Consider the following 10,492-nt stretch of genomic DNA (forward strand, 5'->3'; position numbering starts at 1 on the left):
TTCCGGATTCTCATGAATGCCGCCATCGATCCGGCTTATACCACGAAGATTCTGTTGGGGAATCTAAGAGAAGTTCATTCAGTCTGATGTAGAACGGAGGTGTTTGTCAGGCACACGTTCATGGATTGAGGAAGGTGATGAGTGTCACGGATCATCACCTTCTCCACAATTAAGCGCGAATGAACATCTTAGATAAGAACAAGTGTGTTTGAATGGAAAATAAAGGAATTGTATTAATTCATCGAGACGCTGCAGAGCTCCTCACCCCCAACAATGGAGTTTAGAGACTCATGCCATCACAAAGTATGTAATTCAGATCTGAAAATGTCATGAGGTACAAGATAAGTCTCTAAAAGTTGTTTAAATAGTAAACTAGTAACCTAGGTTTACAGAATATGAGTAAACTAAGATAATTGGTGCAGAAATTCACTTCTGGGGCCCACTTGGTGTGTGCTGGGGCTGAGACTAAAGCTATCCACGATTTGAGACCTTTCTTGGAGTTGAACTCCAAGTTGTAACGTGTTTTGGGCGTTCAACTCCGGATCATGACGTTTTTCTGGCGTTTAACTCCAGACAGCAGCATGTACTTGGCGTTCAACGCCAAGTTACGTCATCTATCTTCGCACAAAGTATGGACTATTATATATTGCTGGAAATCCCTAGATGTCTACTTTCCAACGCCGTTGAGATCGCGCCAATTGGACTTCTGTAGCTCCAGAAAATCCATTTCGAGTGCAGGGAGGTCAGGATCCAACAGCATCAGCAGTCCTTTTTCAGCCTAACTCAGATTTTTGCTCAGCTCCCTCAATTTCAGCCAGAAATTACCTGAAATCACAGAAAAACACACAAACTCATAGTAAAGTCCAGAAATATGATTTTTGCCTAAAAACTAATGAAAACATCCCTAAAAGTAGCTCAAACTTACTAAAAACTATATAAAAACAATGCCAAAAAGCGTATAAATTATCCGCTCATCAACTTACTTCATGAAACGGTTGTATGCATATGGAAGATAGTGCTCCTTTTTAGGTATTGTATGCATGTGTAATATTTGTTAATATTCAAAAACAAATCACACAAACTTTGATTGTTATTGTTAATCAAGTAATACGTACGTTTGACAACAAAATGTGCCGCTTTAGGGGAGACTGACTCGTTTGATGTAGTTGGTGACGACGATGAAGATGATCCTTGCCCCTTCTTCGACCGTAAAAACCCTGCTTTTACCAAGGAAAAAGAATAAAATTGAATTATTAACTAATAAGTACTGTTAGTCATAAATTCTCAATAGAAATTGAAAGAGTACATATGCATAAAAAAGGTTATCTGCCCTATCAAAAATCTATATTATTTAGTTCATTATATATTTTATATTTTATCATGTGTTTTATTCATTATTAATTTTTTTGTACATTTTTTTCTAGTAATCAAATGCTCCAAAGATCTAACCAGAGTAAAAACACTCAGCAACAAGATCATATAAGTCACAAAAAACACAACATAAAATACTCTCGAGACTAAAAAAATCAAGAAAACATAACACAAATGCAACACTCTATCACCTTAAGCCTTACCTCTAGCCGTAAAACAAAGGTCGACAAAGCGTCACGATAGTTATAAAGCTCCATACAATAATATATAATCATGAAATATTAATACTAGAAGCCTAATGAAAGAATAAAAGATCAAAGACGCATAAATAGAAATACAAGAAGCAAAACATTCACACACGATAACTAAAGCGCATAGGCACGAAAGGAACAAAATATAATATATAAAACCTTGTAAACAGCAGGATACACAAGGTAGTTAATATAAGATGAACAAGTTATATATATATATATTGTCTCTCAATGTTTTCATAATTAAAGCCTCTGAGGCATAGAATTTACAAATGTAAGAGACTACAACAAAATAAAACGAAAGTAAAGTTGAGCCATCCTCCACTCTATCAGCATCCGCCAACTCACCGAGGTGAGTTGCAACCTGTATTTGAAAAATAACAACAACATATGGTATGTGAACTAGGGGTTCTCAGTATGGCAACAGTGCCCAATAGATAAGATATAAGGTTATAGGAAGCCAAAGGCAATCCTAGAACTTCAAACCGATATATAAAAAAAGTCAACTTATAATGAAATCTTAAACCATAAAGGGTTATCTAACTTAAGAATTTTCTATTCTACAGAGCACTGCTGTCCCACAGTTTTTGACAACCTATCCTCCATGCGATCTCATTACCATCGCCTAACGAACCTCCACAATCCCAGAAGAAAACACAATTAATTGGAAGCAAGTAAAATACAAGTAATAGCATATATCGCAAGTAATCCAAATAGCAATTAAACGTGTTATACAAGTTGGCACAATGCAAGTAAACAAAGCTAACAAACACATAAGAATGCATATGATGAATGCATGTCCTATTGACCGTGATATCACTTATCGGCTCAACTGCCAACCTGACACATCCCCTCGGGATGTCGCTCTTTTGTATTGCACCGCGGGATATAATACCCTAGCACACTCTTATTAGATATAATGCCTGAGAACATTCTTGTGACCAGAAAGGTTGCAAGCAGAAAACACTGACTCAGACCTTACATCTCACTGTAAGCGGGATTAACCACCGTCCTTACGCCAGGTTCGCAACCTCGATAAGTGGGATTAACCACCATCCTTGCTGGGTGCATAGCGACTTACAAATCATAACATATCAGAATATATATTAAGTTCAGTGATCACCGTCATTCTCATCAAATTCAACAACCTCAATCTTTCATTTTTCCCAATTTGTTATCAATGCAACACTCTGCCAATTCGCTCTAGTTATCCCATCTACAGAACTTTCCAAGCCTAAGTCACTGTCTCTAATCTAAAGATAGAGAATATATCTAATTAAGTCCTCTCATAGTACTCTCTGTTGTCCCAAAGCCTAAATACTAGCTAAAAGATCTTAAACAGGGGTTATGGAGGTTTACAAGTTTACCAAGAAGGCCAAGCAGTTAAAAATAGGATTTTAGTGCAAAAACAGGACATTATGCGTCCACATCATACTGTGCATATATACACACCAGAATGGTTTCCCAAGCGTGTGCGTAAGCACCATAATGTGCATGTGCACAACTTGTAAAATTTCTAGGGTATGTGTGTGCACACCCCTTGTGCATACGCACGAGTCTCAGCACACGCTCTGATCTGTGCGTGTGTACGATAGTGTGCATGGGCCACACAAAGTGAAATTTCTGGTTTTCTGCAACATTACGGAGTTTATTTTTTTATATTTAACTTCCGACGTTCATAACTTTCTCTACAAAACTCTAATTTTCCTCATCTTTATACTGTTTTAAAGCTCTCACAACTACCTTCAATTTGAAACAAAGTTCACTCTATTCCAAACTCCTAGGGCCAAGTTATGTCCACTGAAGTTGGTAAAAATTCTATTTTTACCAAATTATGCCAATTCCTCTAATTTTCAAAACTCACAAACCAAAACACACATTTTTACCATACCAAAACACCTAAAATCAATACCACACACCTCACAGTCATTTCTCAAGCATCCTCAATTTTCATTAATTCTAATCAACACCAATATTTATCATTCAATAATCATCAATAATCTTTATCATCATAAAAATCATAAATTACCACACATTCCAAATCATCACCACAACCTCCATCATACAAACTCGTTCAATCTCCATTTCAACATTCGCATATCATACACATTTACGATCCTCAATAATAATTCAGTGCTGAGTCATAGTCTCGTACTGAAAGGCTTTTGAAAACCTCCCAAAATCCTTGATGTGAATCGGGGATCTTTGCTAATTCTTATGCATTTTTGGGAAAGTGGGCTATTTCATTTGCACTACTATGTGTTTGATTTGAGTAGAGCTTGTAATTCAAAAAAAAAAAAAACATTAAACCCCATAAATCTCTGCCTGTGTTCCTTGCTTGGATAAATTTTCAGCATATAGTTAATTTTTTTCTTCTTTGAAACCATTTAATTATGTGGATGTTTGCTACATTGCACCAATGGAGTTCTTATATTTTCTATGCATAATTTCTAGTGTGCATTTTAGATTATTAGTAGTCATTAATTTCTAGATTCCGGATCAGGATCTGAAACAAACACATGACCTAATATGTACCAAATTCTGATTAATAACGTTATAATTTATGCTTTTTAATAATACTTTAGTGCTTGTAATTTGCAAGGTTCCCAACGATGCCACTATTCTTTACCATGCTAATGATATATAACATTTGATTATTCCTATCATTATACTGAGGGAACTCCTTTAACTATAAATTGTGCAAATTTTGATCTATTTTAGAGATTTATTTATTCGTTACCAAAGTATGCATTTGGACGGTTTTGATTTGGTGTGACATGATCAACTTTACCGCTTCCTTGTGAGGAAGACCGGCAGCAATTTCAATATTGTGATACTGAAGCACTTGTTCATTAGCAAGGTTAAATAGCCTCTGCTTTCTTTGTCATGCTTAATTAAGTTCATGAAGGGCAAGGTTTGTTTTTCCTCTCTTATCTTTCTCAATGGTAAGATAGGAATTCTCTCAAGTTTTGAGTACTTATACTCTTCACTAGATGTTTTTTTTATGCAGGAAGGTAAAATTTTCATGGTAGTGGGAACTGTAACTAATGATATCAGAGTGCATGAAGTTCTTGTATTAAAGGTTACTACACTCAGGTTTATAGAGACTGCATGTGTTAGAATAGAGATGGCTGGTGGTGAATGCTTGACATTTGATCAGCTTGCACTTAGGGTACCTCTCGGACAGAACACGGTATGTGTATATTAGATATATAATCCACTAACTAGTTTCAAATGATGTCTATGACTATGATATATAAACTTATCAATGGATATTTGAGCTAGACTGGTTCAAACAATATTTAATTGAATGAATCACATGAAACCAAGTGTATATTCATTTGTGAATTATAATGGCACTATGCATTATGATAGGATATCTTTGGAAATATTGAAGTGATCAGTTTTTAGATTATTAATTTGGTTTATATATTGTTCTATGAATGTAGGTCCTTCTTAGAGGCCCAAAGAACTCAAGGGAAGCTGTGAAACAATTTGGGCCTGCCCCTGGTGTTCCTCACAGCCATACCAAGCCATATGTACGATCTAAGGGAAGCAAGTTTGATAAGCTTGTTAAGAAATTAGAGTTTTAAACTCGAGATTTGTTTTGTATTTGAGTATTAGTTTTTTAATGTAAAAAATAATTATAGCAAAAATTATATATGTCACTAATTACTGTTTGATTTGTCTTGTAATAAAAATTGCATACTATATTTATAAGTTTGGTAATAAAAAAGGATTGAAAATTTATATTGTGTAGCGATGAAGATAAAGTCAGAAAAAGGCTTTTTTTTATTAGATAAGGCTATTGTTACGCTTTAAAAGCATGGCTGTATAGGCCACGCTTTCATATCTCTCTCTAATTGCATGCTTTAAAAGCGTGGCCATATCTCACATATGGCCAGATTTTAAAAGCGTGGTCATATCTCTCACATACAACCACGCTTTTAAGCATGGCAAAAAAGAAAGCATGACGATAGATCACAAAAAGCGTGGCAATGGAACAACTGGCATCTTGCAGATGTGTCCCTTTCAAAAGCGTGCCGGTAACTTTTGTCACGTTTTTTTTGGCTTTTCGCGATGCTTTAAAAGCGTGGCAATAGAGATGTTTTCTTGTACTGTAGGCTCAGATGCGGTTGAGTCAACGGTGGCGAAAGAAACATGAGGTGTGGCATCGCGACATTTGTCCTTCATTGAAATAGAGAAATTCTATTTAGGGTTTGGTTTGAGGGTTTCACTATTTTGTTTATTTGGGTGTGTTTGTGGGAGTAGGAGTTCTAGGGGATTTTAATCATGTATAAATAGTAACAGTTTCTATCCAGAGAGTTTAATAAATTACGATAAATAAATTATTTTATGGAGAGTTTTAAAACTTCCTCTAAAAACTTTCACAAATAATTAAAAGTTTTGAAGTACCTACCTTATCCATTATCACCTCTTATCGAGCATCTAATCATGCCTCCATCAACCATAGCCACTAGCACTGTCACTATTCCCAACCTCAGCTCCACAACCACCATAACTCCTAACCCTTCACCCTACACAAATAGAAGAGTATATTAACATAATAGAGGAAAAAGCCATAATATAGTTAAGGTTGTGCAATAGGGTTTTAGAGAAGTAGAGGGATGCATCGTTGTGTGGTTGTGGTGAGATAAGAAGAATATAGATGGTTCAATGTGTCGTTGTAATAATAAGGAAAAGGTATTCTGATGTCGTAACTAATGCTAGAATGGTCATTGGAGTGTGACTCTTCATGGTCTAGAGGCCGCGAGAGGAAGATGTTAGCTCTGTATCTCGAACTGTTTTGATGGTTCATAAATAATAAATATAATTAAAAATTTCATTAATTTGTTTCTAACAATTTGCTAAATTTTGAAGTACTAGAGAATGTCTCCCTAAATAATTTATTGCAAATTAGAAATGTATCAATGGTGAGAGTGGTATACTCAATGTATGAATACCTCAAAACATGATTTTGAGTTCACTATCCGATGCAGAAGATGCGACAAGTTGATTAAAGAACCTCAATCGAATCAAGACACATGTCTCTCTAAGATCTTAGAACAACATTTAAACTAATGAATATAATTTTGCTTTAAATTATGAGCATGTTCAACAAGATAGAACACTTGAAAATAAGCTTTTCTCATTCTATTACACCAAGTACATGATAGTTTACCATATTTGATAAATGGACTGTACAAGGAAAAAAAAAGAATAACACTACAAGAAAAACACCCATTCATGTACACTTGAAAAGTGTAGCCAAAATGAAAAAGATGATGCCTTAGGCTACGGCTACGCTTTCTGGGCTTCGGCTACGCCTTTTGGGGTGATTCCTATTCGGCCATTGCCTATTCTCAAAATCTACGCTTTTCTGCACCAAGGCCTATGCTTTTGACGTATGGGAATAGGGTGCGCTTTTCAAGTGATGCTGTCCAGGACCAAAGGCTACGCTTTTCAATGCTACTACATCACCTGTAATGCATAACCACATTGTATACCATGGCTACCATTTTTAAGTGTAGCCTTAGGTCCCTCTTTTTTTTTGTATACCATAGCTACTGTATATAAGTATAGCCTTAGGTCCCTCATTGTTTTTTTTGTTTTCTATATATATATATATATAACCAAAATATGTTTATAATAATGATCCAAAAGTACCAGAATGAAGTTAATTATGAGTATTCATACATCTCACACTAAAGTAAGCATAGCAATATCAAAATAACCATGATACCACTTAGAATTTACTACTAATACTCTACGAAAAACATATCCTACATAAGTATCTTCTAATAAAAGTAATTAGTAGTCAACCATACATGTATCCATTTTTAACACTACTCTATCTTAGCCAATAAACCACAATAATAATCAGCTTAATCTTCATTATCATCCTCAACATTATCCTGCATAATTTTATAGAAAAGTAATTATTAGAAAAATATTCATAATGATATTTGCAATTATAAAAATTATAAAATCAAACTCAAAACTATCAATGACTGATATCATTAATTCAACTCTGCCTTCTTTGTTCTTTACTAAATGCTGGCCATACTTGCAAAGATATATATGAACATGGTAATCAAATCACACAAGTCAGAATCGAGAATTGCACCATCCAAACTATCTATGCTAGCCAATGTTCTATATCCACTAATTTTTGGTTTTTCAAAATTTCAATAAATTTTGCTTTGGAGATATGAGAGTTAAGAGTTCACCTTTATAGGAGGGATTTATCAGTGCTTCATATAATAAATTAACAATGTTATCCAAATGAATCCAAGAAAACCTGTACAAAAAGAAAGAGAAATAACTTAATTATGGCGCCTTTCTAAAATTAAGACGTAGGTAGGAACCAATCAATAACAGCTAGAAGATGTGGGACATACCATTGTTTTCCAAAGCCTATAGGTCCACCAGCAAACATCTTGAAGAGAGGTATCATTTTAGCTGTAGAAGTTTAAACACACAAAAATATAATGAATCTTAGTAACACTCGGAATATTCTTTTGAGGTTCTATAATTTTAATATCTTGCATTCTCTGACTGTTGACTCTTCATTGTCTAATTAACTTTTGCATTCTTTTTTTTGTCTAATTAAAGAAGAATGAGACTTGCTGTTCTCATTTGTCAACTATTCCCAATAACATATAATACTAGAGAAATAAATTGTCTTAACTCTTGATAGAAACATCTCATTTGGAAGCCAGTAATGACTCTTCATATTATATTATACTGTTATTCTTTTTTCGAGGTTGCACTGTATGTGTTAAGAGGAGTATATATATCAAAGTATTATTTATTCAGGAATGGATCTTTTTAATTATGTGGCAAACTATATATGATTGAAATTTGAAACATTTACAATTTGTTAACCACTCGTGATTTTTGCCAAACCACAACTATATCTTCTGAAGTAAAATACAATATATGAGAAAATATACTTAAAACGCAAATCTGTTTCTAGACAATGATGTAGCAAGCTAACACCAATCATAAAATACTAACCCCTCCCAGCCTTCCTACAAATCAAATAACAAGCATAGGCAGTATTTTCTATTTAGTTCATTTAGTTAAATTTAAAAATACTAAATTCTTCATAGTAATAATGCAGAAGCATAAATGTGTTGCTTTCAAAAGAAACTTTTACATAACATCAGAATAGACTAATAGCTAACGAGTCTCTAGGGATAATTGGTCTAATAATAATGTGAACCTCCTTTAATAATTTCTGTTTATAATTAATAAATAATAAAGTTTAGTGCTTTTAGTAAAGTAAACTCCGGAATTGATGCACAAACCTAAAACTTATAATATTATCTCCCTAATGTACAATAACCTATGCTAATATATAGAAAATGCACTCCTACACTGCTTCCATAGTTTTGCTGAATCCAGATTTTTAAGCTATTAAATGGATAGGTCAGAGGAAGAATAAGCAATTTCTTGTAAGTAAAACTTGCTTAACTTGATGCACATATATTTGTCAAGAAAAATATACATATAAAAAAGTTCATTTTCAATTTGTACCATCAAGAATCATATGCTTACTTTTTGATGTTACTCTAATCATGCTCTGCTTGATTTCTGTTTTTATCTGTAGAATTAAAATAAGCATTGGGAAGATGTCTATTATCTCTTAATAACCAAAACTCTATGAATCTTTAAGTCAATACAATCCAATAATGACAGTGATAGGAACAAGGCAATAACCTCCGAAGACCATCTGGTACTTATGGGCATTCCAGCAAAGTTAACCAACCTTGTTGAGCCCTGAATGCTATTCTTCCATTCCAACTCCTCCGCAATCTTAATTCTTGGAAAGTCTTTCACTGGACGGACAAGGCAAAGTTAACCAATGAATCCAAAGTGCATGATCTGTCTACCTTTTTTATTTATTTAAAAGGAAGATAAATGTAGACTTTCAATAGTGAAGGGATCTGAATTAGGTATGAATTTAAACCAAATGCAGGATAATAAGCTTAAGAATGATTAGGATTTATGAAGTAGCACTTCAGATGGCAGAGTTATATAACTTATATCTAATGGGAACTCAACCCCAACCCCAACCCCAACTTGTTATGATACTATTAATCAAATATCAGTAAAGCCTAAATTACTGTCTGCATTCTCACATCAAAACACATGGAGTTTATTTATCAAATCTCAGATTCTCAGTATAATCTTATCAATTATATAATCTTATAGAACAACAAGTACCACAAAGATCTGAAACTATTTGTGCTACCCTAACTTAGACTTTAGGAACATGAAGCTCAAATCAAAACACATGAAATTAATTAACAGATAGAGTGAAAAGGAGGTACCTGTCACGAATTTGAACCTGTTACATCATGGACACCATTCTTTGCTTATCAACTCCTGGAAGTGATTCCAAACCAGCTAACATGCTCTTATCCATGATTCAATTCAATTCAATTAAACCTAGTGTTCTTCATTTACATTAATCAAATATATCACACACCTTAAGTAATTATAGTACATTCACTTTAATCTTGTTAATTAAAATAAAATTGTAATAAAAAAACCTGTTGAGACAGAATCTCTGGACCAAGAGAGAGGCAGTGAAGGCAACCGGGGAGTTTGGAGAAGAAACTCAAACCCTAGGCAACCTTGAGGATCCTGAACTAATTATTACTGCATATTATTATTCATAATCTGTGGATGACGAATAGATGTATTTTTGTCCCTTTCACTCGCTACTATTCATTGGTACTATTCCATGTAATTGGAAACAGATATTTTTTCTCATTTTTTTTCACTCACTTTTGAAAGAAGCTTCCCATAATGTCCTCTTAATCCTACTAAGATAGCTGATTGCTTAACATCCACAATGC

General features: G+C 34.0%; 1 non-coding gene and 1 pseudogene across 1 annotated transcript; both read left to right on the forward strand.

Annotated features, from left to right (window-relative positions):
* Nucleotides 1-5,215, forward strand: part of LOC107458601 (60S ribosomal protein L18-2-like) — a 17,937-nt pseudogene extending 12,722 nt beyond the window's left edge.
* LOC127741019 (small nucleolar RNA snoR53Y) lies at nucleotides 4,225-4,304 on the forward strand. The gene has a single exon (XR_008001874.1). It is a non-coding gene; the product is annotated as a small nucleolar RNA snoR53Y (small nucleolar RNA).
* Nucleotides 5,216-10,492: the final 5,277 nt, after the last annotated feature.

This window comes from Arachis duranensis, chromosome 7 (assembly GCF_000817695.3).
Source record: "Arachis duranensis cultivar V14167 chromosome 7, aradu.V14167.gnm2.J7QH, whole genome shotgun sequence".
Taxonomy (NCBI): Eukaryota; Viridiplantae; Streptophyta; class Magnoliopsida; order Fabales; family Fabaceae; genus Arachis; species Arachis duranensis.